The sequence below is a fragment of the Salvelinus alpinus genome, chromosome 9 (assembly GCF_045679555.1).
Source record: "Salvelinus alpinus chromosome 9, SLU_Salpinus.1, whole genome shotgun sequence".
Classification (NCBI taxonomy): Eukaryota; Metazoa; Chordata; class Actinopteri; order Salmoniformes; family Salmonidae; genus Salvelinus; species Salvelinus alpinus.
In genome coordinates, this window is record NC_092094.1 from 22,263,654 (window position 1) to 22,280,994 (window position 17,341).

The 17,341-nt window shown below is 42.9% G+C and overlaps 1 protein-coding gene across 2 annotated transcripts in view; it reads right to left on the minus strand.

Moving 5' to 3' along the window:
* Positions 1-17,341, minus strand: part of LOC139583975 (ankyrin repeat and BTB/POZ domain-containing protein 3-B-like) — a 117,560-nt gene that overhangs the window by 48,270 nt on the left and 51,949 nt on the right. The gene's annotated exons all lie outside the window — the stretch shown is intronic.

A 17,341-nucleotide genomic window follows, 5' to 3' on the forward strand; every position in this document is an offset into this window, starting at 1 on the left:
TACTTGCACATCATCATCTGCACATCTATCACTCCAGTGTTAATTTGCTAAATTGTAATTACTTTGCTACTATGGCTTATTTATTGCCTTACCTCCTTACTCCATTTGCACACACTGTATATAGATTTTTCTGTTGTTATTGACTGTACTTTTGTTTATCCCATGTGTATCTCTGTGTTGTTGTTTTTTGTCACACTGCTTTGCTTTATCTTGGCCAGGTCGCAGTTGTAAATGAGAACTTGTTCTCAACTGGCCTACCTGGTTAAATAAAGGTGAAAAAAAACAATAAAAACACCCATTCTCTCCCACCCTCCTACACATATACATATTCACCATACCTCACTCTTCCCTCACACTCCCATACATACAGAATATACCAACCTACACACCTACACGCACACGCACGCACACACGCACACACATACACACACATCCATAGAACAGTTATTGACATATAGTGCCTTGAGAAAGTATTCACACCTCGCAACTTTTTCCACATATTGTTGTGTTATAGCCTGAATTTAAAAAAATATATATATAAAGAAAATGTATGTCTCTGGCCTACCCACATTATCCCATAATGTCAAAGTGGAATTATGTTTTTCAAAAAGCTGAAATGTCTTGAGTCAATAAGTATTCAACCTATTTGTTATGGCAGCCTAAATAAGTTCAGGAGTAAAAAATGTGCTTAACAAGTCACATAAGTTGCATGGACTCACTCTGTATGCAGTAATAGTGTTTAACATTTTGAATGTCTACCTCATCTCTGTATTCCACATGTACAATTATCGGTAATGTCTCTCAGTCGTGCAGTGAATTTCAAACACAGATTCAACCAAAAAAACAGGGAGGTATTCCAAAGTCTCGCAAAGAAGGGCACTTATTGGTAGAAGGGTAAAAAAAGCAGACATTGAATATCCCTTTGAGCATGGTGAAGTTATTAATTACACTTTCAATTGTGTATCAATACACACCCAGTCACTGGGAAGGAAACCACTCAGGGATTTCACCATGAGGCCAATAGTGACTTTAAAACAGTTGCAGAGTTTAATGGCTGTGACAGGAGAAAACAGAGGATGGATCGACAACATTGTAGTTACTCCACAATACTAACCTAACTGACAGAGTGAAAAGAAGGAAGCCTGTACAGAATAAAAATATTCCAAAACATGCATCTTGTTTGCAAGAAAGCACTAAAGTAATACTGCAAAAACTATTTTTGTCCACAAAGTGTTATGTTTGGGGCAAATCTAATACAACACATTACTGAGTACCACTCTCCATATTTTCAAGAGCTGCCAAAGGTAATTCTAACATGTATTGACTCAAAGAGTTGAATAGCTATGTAATCAAGATATATTAGTGTTTTATATGGCATACGTTTTCTACAAATGTTCACATTTTTCTTCCACTTTGACATTACAGAGTATTTTGTGTAGACCTCCCGTCCCCCCAAAAAGTAAATTACATCCATTTAATCCAACTTTGTAATGCAACAAAATATGGAAAAGGTCAAGGGGTGTGACTACTTTCTGAAGTCACTGTACATGTCACGACTTCCGCCGAAGTCGGTTCCTCTCCTTGTTCGGGCGGCGTTCGGCGGTCGACGTCACCGGTCTTCTAGCCATCGCCGATCCACCTTTTATTTTCCATTTGTTTTGTCTTGTCTTCCTGCACACCTGGTTTACCTCTCATACTAATTAACATGTGTATTTAGCCATCTGTTTCCTCCATGTCTGTGTGGGGTATTGTTTATTGTCAAAGTTAATACGCTTCCGGCTGGTTTGCGCCGGGTTTTGTTTTATACACATGCTTTGTGGCAGCCGGTACTTTGTACTTGGGTTTTGTACTTTGTGCTGCCTCACTTGTTCTTTGGGCATTTGTTTTTGTGACGCGGTTGCGTTCTGTATTATGATTTCCTAAGTAAAGTGCTTTGTCCATTCATCTCTGCTCTCCTGCGCCTGACTTCCATGCACCAGCTACACCCACCATTGACAGTACATGGCATACAGGTACAATTTCCATTACGTCGGAAAACTCACTTACTGCTAGGGTGTATAAAAGGCCAGGAAAGAGATAGAAAATAAGAAATGATGTAGCTCGGAAAAAAGGAACTTCTAATGTGCCCTTGTGCTGACATTAATAGCAAAGGAAATCAGAGTGCATATGTGTGCAACAACCTGTTTCCAGACGCCAATATAGAGTGAGTCATTTGACACTTCACCAGCCATTTGATTACCATCGTATGGCGTCACGGTTGTTGACTTAGATTGAAAGCCTCTCTATACTTCCATACTGTCTGATCCTTGTACATCATATACCCAAAGCCAGTTATCGAAAGGCCGCTGGTTCGAATCCCCGAGGCGACTAGGTAAAAATCTGTCGATGTGCCCTTGAGCAAGACACTTAACCCTAATTGCTCCTGTAAATCACTCTGGATAAGAGTGTCTGCTAAATGATTATTATATATATATTTGTTTTTTATATGTTCATCTAGTCTCTTCTCTCATCTTCTCTCATTACCAAACAAGACCATAGGAGTTGGCACAACGTCACAAACAGATCTGGGACCAGGCTACCTCTTGACCAACAAGATCTCACAGTTTGACAAATTTGACATTTATCTAGGTTTCTCCAAACAACCCATTTCAAGTTGTTCTAAACATCAAATTTCAAGGTGTTTTGGACACATTGAGTTGCTCCTCCTGCTGCAGCTCCTCCTTTATGCAGCTCCTCCTGCATTAATTCCAAGTGGTTAAGGGTTAAGGTTAGGAATAGGGTTAAAACAAAAACAACTCCACGGTTAAGTTTAGGCATTCATTCCGAATGGTTACGGGTTGGGATAGGTGTTAATAAAAAACGAGTGTCTAGCACTGGGATTGACACGCGACCCTCAGAGCTGGAGCTCACGGCTTACTTTTCTATGGGAAATCAATATCTCATTACAACTACTGTAATTAGCTATTTATCTTCAAAATTAGATGACAAAACAAACAAGCTTGTATCTACATTGTGTGTGTGTGTGTGTGTGTGTGTGTGTGTGTGTGTGTGTGCGTGCGTGCGTGCGTGCGTGCGTGCGTGCGTGCGTGCGTGCGTGCGTGCGTGTTCGTGCATGCTTGCGCACGTGTGTATTAAATGACTGGGCCTGATTGAAGGATTACCTTCAGGTAGAGAGAGAGAGGCTGACAGATAGACTGAAGGCAGATGCATCAGCATAAACAGAGAAATCCCTGGTCCCAGAGCAGCTTGGCAACAGCCCAGGGTGGATGGCATCACACAGAGACTGACAGCCTGAGATAAACCATGAGCGTGTTACTGAGCCACACATACTATCATACAGGGCCGGTTCCAGGCATAAGTGATATAAGCGGTCGCTTAGGGCCTTCGGCCACTAGGGGACCCCTGACAGTCACTCAATTAGCCATGTCAGCTAAACATCTTTTTATTAGTAATTAGTCTAGCCAGATATCTGAATACCGACCGAGCATGCAGGGCATGTCCAGGGGGCCCACATTGATTGAGTTAGTCATTCTCACTCAGATATCTTATTAGCATGGTAAAAATCAATACAAGATTAAGATCACTTTATTGGTCAATTGCACACAAGGTCCAACTGAAATTTGACCTCCGCTTTTAACCCAACCTTGCCGAAAGACACACATACACATACAGTACCATCAGAAAGTATTGATACCACTTGACTTATTCCACATTTTTTTGTATTACAGCCTGAATTCAAAATGGATTACATATATATTTTTTCTCACCCATCTACACACAACACCCTGTAATGACTAAGTGATTTTTTGTTGTTGTTGAAATGTTGGCAAATTTATTGAAAATGACATATCTCATTTACATAAGTATCACACCCCTGAGAGTCAATACGTGTTAGAATCCCCTTTGGCAGCGATTACAGCTGTGAGACTTTCTGGGTAAGTCTCTGAGAGCTTTCCACACCTGGATTATGCGACATTTGCCAATTATTATTTTCAGAATTCTTCAAGTTCTGTCATATTGGTTGCTGATCATTGCTAGACAACCATTTTCAAGTCTTGCCATAGATTTTCAAGCAGCAACTCCAGTGTAGATTTGGCCTTGTGTTTTAGGATATTGTCCTGCTGAAAGGTGAACATGGTTAGCTCCATTCTGTTAATTTTTTATCCTGAAAAACTCCTTTTCAAAATTCTTCAAGCTCTTCAATTGTAACGATTAAAAGCATACCCATAACATGACGCAGCTACCTCTATGCTTGAAAATATGTGTGGTACTCAGTAATGTGTTGTATTTGCTTTGCCACATTTTTTTCAGTATTATTTTAGTGCCGTGTTGCAAACAGGATGCATGTTTTGGAATATTTTTATTATGTACAGGCTTCATTCTTCTCACTCTGTCAATTAGGTTAGTATTGTGGAGCGGTTTTCTTGTGAATTGCACTTTTTTTTTCATCTGCTCCATGGCAAAATATGTAGAATTCCAGAAAACTGACATTTTTCTCTCCACTGTCAAGAGGGGGGCCACAAATGTTTTGCCACGAGGTGGGGGACCCCAGACCAAATCTCAATTAGGGCCCCCAAAAGGCCAGAGCCGGCTCTGCTGTCATACACACATGGATAAATGCGTATGTGCACACACAGGCATGTACATTAACACACATACTGCCACATACGGACACACACACAATCACGCACACACACGCAAACACACACACACACACATAGGAGGAAATGAGGACAAGGTCTGACTGACACACCACAGGAAAACAACCCCAACCAGCATTACACAATTCCCTCCAATCTGAGGAAAAACTATTTTCTGTAAGCCCTGTTCTTTTATCCTGAGGTAATAGCTTACTCACTCTCTGTTATTACCCTATTTTCATGTCATTTCTTCTGTCAAGGTTAATAACACTGTGTGTAATATCCATGAGTCGCATGCTCCCTGCAGGATGCTTTCCAGACAATGCTAGCAATCAGAGGCAGCAGAGAGAGAAGTCACTGTGCTCTGCTCACTCCTCTGTGACTGTATCTACCCCAAAGCATGCAGATACAGCTAGTCATGTCCTGTCTATTCTTTCACTTGACATCAACCACATCTGTTTTATCTGAGTGGACCGAGGCCAGGGGATGGGGTGTGTGTGAGAGTGTGTGTATCTTATTATTAATCACTTGTATTTAATCAGAGGAGCCCAATTGAGACCAGGGTCTCATTTTCAATGGTGCCCTGAGAACATAAAATAAAAGCTAAAACTACAAGATACAAGATACAATAACATGATACAATAACAAGATACAATAACAAGTATATTAGAACATCACAAACATCACAGGCATCATAAACAAATTATTACAGTCAATCAGTCAAAACAATTGCACACCTCAGGGTTTTAAACTGCCTTAGTGGAACCAGAGAATCTAAATGTAATTAATTTTGTAAGTGATTCCAAAAATATGGAGCATTAAACCTGGATTTACCTAGTTCGGTGGAGACCAGAGGAATCTCAAGAGTTAACCAACCCTGTTTTATTTAAACAACGAAGTTGGAAGCTTGTATAGTAGAGCCTTGTAAACAAAAAGGGAATAATTAAGTGATCTATGGGAATTTAATGAGGACCAGACAACCTTTTGATTCAGGATGCAGTGATGCGAATTTAGGAGTGGTTGCTGCTGCATTCCGATAAATGGTGTCACCGTAGTCAAGAACTGGCAGAAAAGTTAACTGTACAATCTGCCTCCTGCTGTTCAGGGAGAGGCATGATCTATTTCTATAAAAGCCTACTTTAAATCTCAGCTTCTTAACTAGCTCATCCGTATGTTTTTTAATGGTCAAATAATTATAAATCCAAAGCCCAGATATTTCTAGGCAGGAACCAGCTGGATGAAAGAACCATGCAATGCATCATTGTGTAAGCCATCTGAAATATTTCTACGAGAATTAACAAACAGCATCCATTTAGTGTTTCCTGCATTAAGTACCAATTTTTAATCAACCAGAACTTTGCAAGGCAACAAAATCAGTTCTAGCTCCAACATAGCCTGGTCAGCCGTAGGGGAAATAGCGTACATAACAGTGTCATCTGTGTGTGTGGTGAGGGCATTGTTATATAAAATCCCCGCCCCGATGACTAAAACATACTTCTTTGAGAGGACAAATTAACTGTTGACAAACACACTTTCCATTTTACGATATTTAACACAACACTGTGCTATAGTAATTACTCATTTAGCTTCAGAGGCTCTGGTGGAAATAATAATATGACTAATAGCATAAAATGACATTTGCTGTAGGGGTATTTTTTCCTCTGAGTCATTGTACATAGATGACATCATATCCTGCCATTTGTTAACATGGACCTTTCAAGTCAATGTTTTTCAATGTCTACAAACTTCCCACTTGACGCCACGGGATGCTGTGTATGAAAATCAAATATGTCAAATAAGGGAAATAGAATCCTCGTGGCAGTGCAGTTTATGCACAGTCCAGGTCAACACACTATCAATGCTTATTGTGAAATAGACACAAATTACTTATTCCAAATTCGTGACAGGCATCCTAAAATGCTAAAGTTGTCCGTGATGAGGTTCGAACACACAACCTTTGGGTTGCTAGACGTTCGCGGTATATGCCCACCCTTGCTCCCTGATCAAACCCCCTCCTGTTGTTTCTGTCTTTAGTAACCTATTGTCTTTATCTGTGATTGAAATTCACTGTATACAAAATCCTGTTCTGCACACACATTTGTTTTACTTTTTTGGTGTGTCTGTCACACATTTCCAATAAGCAATTTGTGTCTATTTCTCAATAATCTGTGATACTGGGTTGGTCGAGGTAATCGAATGGAGCTTCAGTGCTGAAGTCTAAACTGACAGTCAGTAGGTCTACTCATCCAACCTTACATAAAAAAAACCTGGCCAGTAACTACAGCATGATACTAAAATATGTGAATTCTCTCCTAGGATCTAAAGGATGTTCTCCTAAAGGAACCGTGATGTATCCCTTCTACGTATCATGATAGGTCTCCAACCTCTGCACCAACAACCATTGTGATTATTCCTCTTCTATGCCGTGTCGCTATTGACTAAATGTCAGAGCAGATAGCTCAGGATCCATCAGATTGAGACAGCAATCAGAAGGGCAGAGTCCGATGAGTCAGACACCACTAGAAAGACCACTAGGAATGTGGGAGTGGGATGAACAAGGCAGGAAGAGATTTATCAACTGTATTTCAGCCATGTGTTTGGTGGCAAATGCTTCTCTGTGACAGTGACAGTGACAGATAATAGACCGTATGGGGTTATCTCTTGCTCTCTCTCTGTCTCCATCTCTCTCTCTCTCCCTCTCTCGCTCTCTCTCCCCTCTCTTATGCTCTTATGTCTCTATCACTCTCCTTCTCTCTATATCATAGGAGGTTGGTAGCGCCTTAATTGGGAAGGACAGGCTCATGGTAATGGCTGGAGCGGAGTCAGTGGAATGGAATCAAATACAATAAACATATGGTTTCCATTCCATTTGCTCCGTTCCGGCACGTATTATGAGCCGTTCAGCAGCCTCCTGTGTTATACAGTTGAAGTCGGAAGTTTACATACACCTTAGCCAAATACATTTAAACTCAGTTTTTCACAATTCCTGACATTTAATCCTAGTAAAAATTCCATGTCTTAGGTCAGTTAGGATCACCACTTTATTTTAAGAATGGGAAATGTCAGAATAATAGTAGAGAGAATGATTTATTTAAGCTTTTATTTCTTTCATAACATTCCCAGTGGGTCAGAAGTTCACATACACTCAATTAGTGTTTGGTAGCATTGCCTTTAAATTGTTGAACTTGGGTCAAACATTTTGGGTAGCCTTCCACAAGCTTCCCATAATAAGTTGGGTGAATTTTGGCCCATTCCTCCTGACAGAGCTGGTGTAACTGAGTCAGGTTTGTAGGCCTCCTCGCTCGCACACGCTTTTTCAGTTCTGCCCACAAATTTTCGATAGGGTTGAGGTCAGGGCTTTGTGATGGCCACTCCAATACCTTGACTTTGTTGTCCTTAAGCCATTTTGCCACAACTTTGGAAGTATGCTTGGGGTCATTGTCCATTTGGAAGACCCATTTGCAACCAAGCTTTAACTTCCTGACTGATGTCTTGAGATGTGGCTTCAATATATCCACATAATTTTCCTACCTCATGATGCCATCTATTTTGTGAAGTGCACCAGTCCCTCCTACAGCAAAGCACCCCCACAACATGATGCTGCCACCACCGTGCTTCACGGTTGGGATGGTGTTCTTCGGCTTGCAAGACTCCCCCTTTTTCCTCCAAACATAACAATGGTCATTATGGCCAAACAGTTCTATTTTTGTTTCATCAGATCAGAGGACATTTCTTCAAAAAGTACGATCTTTGTCCCCATGTGCAGTTGCAAACCGTAGTCTGGCTTTTTTATGCCGGTTTTGGAGCAGTGGCTTCTTCCTTGCTGAGCAGCCTTTCAGGTTATGTCGATATAGGACTCGTTTTACTGTGGATATAGATACTTTTGTACCTGTTTCCTCCAGCATCTTCACAAGGTCCTTTGCTATTGTTCTGGGATTGATTTGCACTTTTCACACAAGTATGTTCATCTCTAGGAAACAGAACGCGTCTCCTTCCTGAGCGGTATGATGGCTGCGTGGTCCCATGGTGTTTATACTTGCGTACAATTGTTTGTACAGATGAACGTGGTACTTTCAGGCGTTTGGAAATTGCTCCCAAGGATGAACCAGACTTGTGGAGGTCTACAATTTTTTTCTGAGATCTTGGCTGATATCTTTTGATTTTCCCATGATGTCAAGCAAAGAGGCACTGAGTTTGAAGGTAGGCCTTGAAATACATCCACAGGTACACCTCCAATTGACTCAAATGATGTCAATTAGCCTATGAGAAGCTTCTAAAGCCATGACATAATTTTCTGGAATTTTCCAAGCTGTTTAAAGGCACAGTCAACTTAGTGTATGTAAACTTCTGACCCACTGGAATTGTGATACAGTCATTTATAAGTGAAATAATCTGTCTGTAAACAATTGTTGGAAAAATTACTTGTGTCATGACGAAGTAGATGTCCTAACCGACTTGCAAAAACTATAGTTTGTTAACAAGAAATTTGTGGAGTGGTTGAAAAACTAGTTTTAATGACTCCAACCTAAGTGTATGTAAACTTCCGACTTCAACTGTATATATATATCCCTCTCATTCTCTCTCTCTCCCTTCTCTCCCTTCTTTCTCTCTCTCTCATACTCAAACATCAAGGGTTAATGGAGTTGAAAATGAGAAATGGATAGAGCCACAATAAAAAAGCCATTCCACAACAGTTTCTTTTCACTCCAGGCCTATTCCTCTACCTCTCATGGATATGGTAAAATAACAAACAAACCCTATTCACACAGAATGCAATCAAAATACATCTACATCAATAAATCCCTAACCTCTTGTACTTACTCTGTATTCTCTCTCACACACATACACCCTGCCCCTGTCTCTGTCTTATTTATACACACACACACACACACACACACACACACACACACACACACACACACACACACACACACACTGCCCCTTTCTCCTTCTTATTCACACACACACTGCCCCTTTCTCTTTCTTATTCACACACACACCCTGTCCCTTTCTCTTTCTTATTCAAACAAACACACACACACACACACACACACACACACACACACACACACACACACACACACACACACACACACACACACACACACACACACACACACACACACACACACACACACACACACACACACACACACACACACTGCCCCTTTCTCTTTCTTATTCACACACACGCAAACAAACAACACCATGCTCCATATTCATAACATAACACCTCATTGTGAGAGCGATATCGAACAACATATCTGTATAATCCCTTGGGGAAAATTCCAGAAATTACCAGAATTAATGACTGATAGCTCCAGCCATCCCAATAGAGCCCAACAGAGAGCAGTCAGTCCCCCACTGTTTCCTGCATCATGACAGAAAGAAGCACGCCAGACATATTCCCCCTGTGCGCACGCACGCACACGCACGCACACGCACACACACTTCCTCTGCCCTGCTCTCATTCATGAAAAACCCAAATTCCTGGCATACTGTACCAGATAATGGGCAGAGAGTAGCTGTACTAATAGTCATCTGCTAGATACAGCCAAACCCAATGCTGTGGGTCTCTTCCTCTCCTCCTGACCTTTATGAAAGAAGAAAGTTGTGTGTGAGGTTTTAAAAATAGACATTCCATCCATCATCAACCAAGGAAATGACACAACACTCAACTGACTGACAGTACATCTAGAAGAGAGGGTCTTCCTGAAAGCATTACTATCACAGAGTATTATCTTAAAACGTTTTTCTTTCCCTCTTAAGAGTGTGGAATCATTAGTCTTCTCAGAGTTGTTTTGGGAACCGAGGGGTTATTTGTGAGCGAGCGAGGTCAAAATGGTTGGGTAATTGTTTAACTCACCTAGCGTAATCTATCATTTTGACTGTGCAAAGTAGCTGGGTATAATATAGTGGACAATGGAAGTGGGGCCACATTGGCAGAGAGTGATGAGACTGGGGCCTTGTGTTGCCATGCTGTACCGTGGTTGACTTCTCAAGGGAACGACCCAACTGTTAGGGGCCACTGTAGCCCAATTCTCTGTCACTTTCAAATGGAAGAACACCATGCAAAGGTGGAAGGGTCATCTACATTCAACACGTCTACACGGCAGGGAATTTAAGAATAATTTCAGAGGAAGAGCTGAGGTCAACTTCACTCTTTTGAGAGAGAAATTTTGAAAATGTTGCCACATAGAGAAACAATGTCCCCGTTGTTTTCCGGTTGATTTTGAACTATAGTGATGGACCTGAAGATGATGATTAACATCAGCTCAAAGTTTTATTAGTGCAGTTTGAAGTATGCTTTTCATGTTGGGTTCAATGAGTCACACAACGAATGGGAGCTGATTACAGTGTTGACTTCACTGTCCTTCCAACAAGTCTTTCACACTGACACATTCAGCTGTACTGTACACATGCAACGCAAAGAGGGTGGGGGATACATAACACCAAGAGCACAACTTTAAGCGTCAAACAACGACTCAGACGAGTTTGTTTTTCTACAGAGGACTACAAAACCTAACGCAACCAAACTAGGATTGTTATTGCAGGTTAAAACCGTCCTCCCCAACTGTAGCGCATATCTTAAACGAATCTCCCCAATATTTCCAAGCCAAAAATTGAAGTATCACATTCTGGGAGTCTGCCCTTCTTCGATTACAGTCAGCTGTGGGCGGCAGGTAGGTAGGATCTGTTTCCCCACACGTTTTCCCAGCCTCACCCTCAAGGCATACTGGCTCTGCTATGGGAACCAGGCACATTTTGGATTCAGATCCAAGATGGCGTAGCAGTGCAGACGTGGTTCGTCGTCCTCTCGTTTACTTTTTTTATTTTTCGTATTTTTTTGTATATACAGTGATCCCTCGCCACTTCGCGGTTCACTTATCGCGGATTCGCTATTTCGCGGATTTTCATAATGCATTTTTTTTTTTTTTGGGTGCATTGTGCTCTGCATTCTGATTCGCTAAAAACTCACTCCCGCTTCTTGTATCAAAACATGCTACGAATTGTGCTATCATTTTGTCGTCTCGTGCAGTTATGTGTACGTACATAAAACAGCTTGGCAAATTTACATTAAGTTGGCCAAATTATCTTGTAATTTCGAACATCTCCTAAACCCATAATGTCGACGAAACGGCCTACACGTGAGTCACTGTATTTGTATACATGTAATAGTTGCTAATTGTAAAAAAAAAAAAAAGTTTTCTATTTCGCGGATTTCACTTATCGCGGGTCATTTTCGGAACGTAACCCCCGCGATAAACGAGGGATTACTGTATTTCAATTTATTTTCAATCTCTTTTCTATTTTTAAATTAAATATACCTTCCGGTAACCCGCCTCACTCAATGTGACACGGATCCGCTATTTTATTTTAGACCTTATAGCCAGGACCTCCATCAGTAGCTAACCAGCTAATTAGCTACTCGTTTTTAGTCATTCTTAGCCACCTCTAGCATCCTTTACCTTCTGCACAGGTACCAACCGTATTTTTTTTGCCTGGATAATACCTACCAGCCTCGGACTGCTTTCTCCACTACAACGCCGGATTCCTGCCGTAAACCCTGGACCATTACTCCTAATCATCACAGCTAGCTAGCTGCCACCGAGTGACCCAGCCCCGAAGCTAGCCCTGAGCCAGGCCCACCTCCCGGCCTACTCTGTGATCACCCGGTTACCCAGCCGAAGCCTCCCGGACACGGCTAGAATCCACTACTCCTACCGGATACTTGCCGTAAGCTCCGGACCTTTGCAGCAGATCATCGCTACTAGCTAGCTGCTATCGAGTGGCTATAGTGGCTAACGCCCCTGCCCCGAAGCTAGCACCAGTTAGCCGCGAGCCAGGCGTATCTCCCGACTAGCAAACTAAATTACTACAACTACAATACCTCTTTCGCCATCTGGCTCGGACCTTATGTCGACACGACGCCCTGCCGTACCACCACGACTGGTCCGCAGACGTCGGAGCAGACGCTTCTACTTACCCCGGCCTGCTAACTTTAAACGCTGTGTCTCCCGTGTGCTAGCGTAGTAACGACTACGCCGCGGCTTCCCTGCTCCATCTATTGCTGTTCACTGGACTTGATGATCACCCTATGATCACTTGGCTACATAGCTGATGCCTGCTGGACTGTTCATTTATCACGGTACTCCATTTTGTTTATTAGAATTTTTTTGTTTATCTGTCGGCCCCAGCCGCAAACTCAGGCCCTGTGTGTAGTTAACCGGCCCATTCATCGCCATTTTACCTGTTGTTGTTGTCTTAGTTGATTAGCTGTTGCTGTCTTACCCGTTGTTGTCTTAGCTAGCTCTACCAATCAACACCTGTGATTGCTTTATGCCTCGCTTTATGTCTCTCTCAAATGTCAATATTCCTTGTATACTGTTGTTTAGGATAGTTATCATTGTTTTAGTTTACAGTGGAGCCCCTAGTCCCACTCTACATGCCTCAGATTCCTCCTTTTTCCCACCTCCCACACATGCGGTGACCTCACCCAGTATAACCAGCGCGTCCAGAGATGCAACCTCTCTTATCATCACTCAGTGCCTGGGCTTACCTCCACTGTACCCGCACCCTACCATACCCCTGTCTGCACATTATGCCCTGAATCTATTCTACCATGCCCAGATCTGCTCCTTTAATTCTCTGTCCCCAACACACTAGACGACCAGTTTTGATAGCCTTTAGCCGTACCCTCAGCCTACTCCTCCTCTGTTCCATGGGTGATGTGGAGTTTAACCCAGAACCTGCGTGTCCCCAGGCACTCTCATTTGTTGACTTCTGTAATCGGAAAAGCCTTGGTTTCATGCATGTTAACATCAGAAGCCTCCTCCCTAAGTTTGTTTTACTCACTGCTTTAGCACACGCCGCCAACCCTGATGTCCTTGCTGTGTCTGAATCCTGGCTTAGGAAGGCCACCAACAATTCTGAGATTTCCATCCCCAACTACAACATTTTCGGTCAAGATAGAACTGTCAAAGGGGGAGGAGTTGCAATCTACTGCAGAGATAGCCTGCAAAGTTCTGTTATACTTTCCAGGTCTATGCCCAAACAGCTCGAGCTTCTAATTTTAAAAATGAAGCTCTCCAGAAATAAGTCTCTCACTGTTGCCGCCTGTTATAGACCCCCCTCAGCTCCCAGCTGTGCCCTGGACACCATATGTGAATTGATTGCCAGAGTTCGTTCTGTTAGGTGACCTAAACTGCGATATGCTTAACACACCGGCAGTCCTACAATCTAAGTTAGATGACCTCAATCTCACACAAATCATCAAGGAACCCACCAGGTACAACCCTAAATCTGTAAACATGGGCACCCTCATAGATATTATCCTGACCAACTTGCCCTCCAAATACACTTTTGCTGTTTTCAATCAGGATCTCAGCAATCACTTCCTCATTGCCTGCATCCGCTATGGGTCCGCGGTCAAACGACCACCCCTGTCAAACGCTCCCTAAAACACTTCTGCGAGCAGGCCTTTCTAATCGACCTGGCCCGGGTATCCTAGAAGGATATTGACCTCATCCCGTCAGTCGAGGATGCCTGGTCGTTCTTTAAAAGTAATTTCCTCACCATCTTAATTAAGCATGCCCCTTTCAAAAGATGTAGAACTAAGAACAGATATAGCCCTTGGTTCACTCCGGACCTGACTGCCCTTGACCAGCACAAAAACATCCTGTGGCAAACTGCAATAGCATCGAATAGTCCCCGCGATATGCAACTGTTCAGGGAAGTCAGGAACCAATACAAGCAGTCAGTCAGGAAAGCAAAGGCTAGCTTTTCCAAACAGAAATTTTCATCCTTAGCTCCAACTCCAAAAAGTTCTGCGACACTGTAAAGTCCATGGAGAACAAGAGCCCCTCCTACCAGCTGCCCACTGCTCTGAGGCAAGGTAACACGGTCACCACCAATAAATCCATGATAATCAAAAATTTCAATAAGCATTCCCCTACGGCTGGCCATGCTTTCCTCCTGGCTACCCCAACCCCGGCCAACAGCTACCCCCCCCCCCCCCCCCCCAGCTACTTGCACAAGCCTCCCCAGCTTCTCTTTCACCCAAATCCAGATAGCAGATGTTCTGAAAGAGCTGCAAAACCAGGACCCGTACAAATCAGCTGGGCTGGACAATCTGGACCCTCTCTTTCTAAAAAGGGGCCGCCATTGTTGCAACCCCTATTACCAGTCTGTTCAACCTCTCTTTCGTATCGTCCGAGATCCCTAAAGATTGGAAAGATGCTGCGGTCATCCCCCTCTTCAAAGGGGGTGACACTCTAGACCCAAACTGTTATCGACCTACATCCATCCTGCCCTGCCTCTCTAAAGTCTTCAAAAGCCAAGTTAATTAATAAACAGATCACTGACCATTTCAAATCCCACCGTACCTTCTCCGCTGTGCAATCCGGTTTCTGAGGTGGTCACGGGTGCACGTCAGCCACGCTCAAGGTATTAAACGATATCATAACCGCCATCGATAAAAGACAGTACTGTACAGCCGTCTTCATCGACCTGGCCAAGGCTTTCGACTCTGTCAATCACCGTATTCTTATCGGCAGACTCAATAGCCTTGGTTTCTCAAATGACTGCCTCGTCTGGTTCACCAACTACTTTGCAGACAGAGTTCAGTGTGTCAAATCGGAGGGCCTGTTGTCCGGACCTCTGGTAGTCTCTATGGGGGTACCACAGGGTTCAAATCTTGGGCCGACTCTTTTCTCTGTATATATCAATGATGTCGCTCTTGCTGCGGGTGATTCCCTGATCCACCTCTACGCAGACGACACCATTCTGTATACATCTGGCCCTTCTTTGGACACTGTGTTAACTAACCTCCAAACGAGCTTCAATGCCATACAATACTCCTTCCGTAGCCTCCAACTGCTCTTAAACGCTAGTAAAACCAAGTGCATGCTTTTCCACCGTTCGCTGCCCGCACCCGCCCGCCCGACTAGCGGGTGCTGACCTAGAATATGTGGACAACTACAAATACCACGGTGTCTGGTTATACTGTAAACTCTCCTTCAAGACTCATATTAAGCATCTCCAATCCAAAATCAAATCTAGAATCGGTTTTCTATTTCACAACAAAGCCTCCTTCACTCACGCCGCAAAACTTACCCTAGTAAAACTGACTATCCTACCGATCCTTGACTTCGGCGATGTCATCTACAAATTAGCTTCCAATACTCTACTCAGCAAACTGGATGCAGTCTATTCCAGTGCCATCCGTTTGTTACCAAAGCCCCTTATACCACCCACCACTGCGACCTGTATGCTTTAGTCGGCTGGCCCTCGCTACATATTCGTCGCCAGACCCACTGGCTCCAGGTCATCTATAAGTCTATGCTAGGTAAAGCTCCGCCTTATCTCAGCTCACTGGTCACGATAACAACACCCACCCGTAGCACGCGCTCCAGCAGGTATATCTCACTGGTCGTCCCCAAAGCCAACATCTCCTTTGGCCTTCTTTCCTTCCAGTTCTCTGCTGCCAGTGACTGGAACGAATTGCAAAAATCGCTGAAGCTGGAGACTTATATTTCCCTCACTAACTTTAAACTTCAGCTATCTGAGCAGCTAACCGATCGCTGCAGCTATACATAGTCCATCTGTAAATAACCCACCCAATCTACCTACCTCATCCCCATATTGTTTTTATTTACTTTTCTGCTCTTGTGCACACCAGTATTTCTACTTGCACATCATCATCTGCTCAGCTATCACTCCAGTGTTCATTTGCTAAACTGTAATTATTTCGCTACTATGGCCTATTTATTGCCTTTACCTCCTTACGCCATTTGCACACACTGTATATAGACTTTCTTTTTTTCTATTATGTTATTGACTGTAAGCTTGTTTATTCCATGTGTAACTCTGTGTTGTTGTTTGTGTCGCACTGCTTTGCTTTATCTCGGCCAGGTCGCACTTGTAAATGAGAACTTGTTCTCAACTAGCTTACCTGGTGACAATTATTATTTTTTTTAACATTGGAGGAAACTGGCTGGAAAGGGCCCAAGCAAACATACAGTATATACATACTGTACACACACACACACATGCATGTGCATGAACGCACGCAAGCAAGCACACACATAGTACACACATACTTCCCACACTTTCTTCCTTAACCCTGTTGTTGCTTCACTTTACACAGTGCCCAGTCCAACTTTGACCAGAACACAGAGATGCAATATGAATGTCAAAAGGGAATCATTGTTGAACTGGCTGTATAGGCCCAGTGTTGGACTAGTTTATTAGGCGTGGTGCACCTTTTAAAACAGCAGTGGACTCTATAGCCCAGTGACTGGGCTAACTCACTTTAAATTATTCTACAGTTGTACTTCCAGTGTAAAACTGCTGAACTTTCTCATGGCTACAGCTTATACAGTACTGAAGTACTGGCCCATGTTGGTTCATAGGTCTATCATCTATCAGCATCATGCTCGTCCTCATATTCTTCATAATCTTCATCAATGTACATATGTAGTCCATCATTATCATCATCAGGCAAAGGCTCAAGTCATTATCTAATTAACAGTGGTCCATTCCCCAAGCTGCTCCAGGCATTGCTGGCCCATTGTGGATTAATGGCCCTACATGACCACAGAGTTCAAACTTAAAACCTGACCTTTCTAAACAAGGCAGAGCCATTCGATTTGCATGATGCTACAGCTAAATCGGTTTTTGTGGGTTTGAGAAGTTGGGAA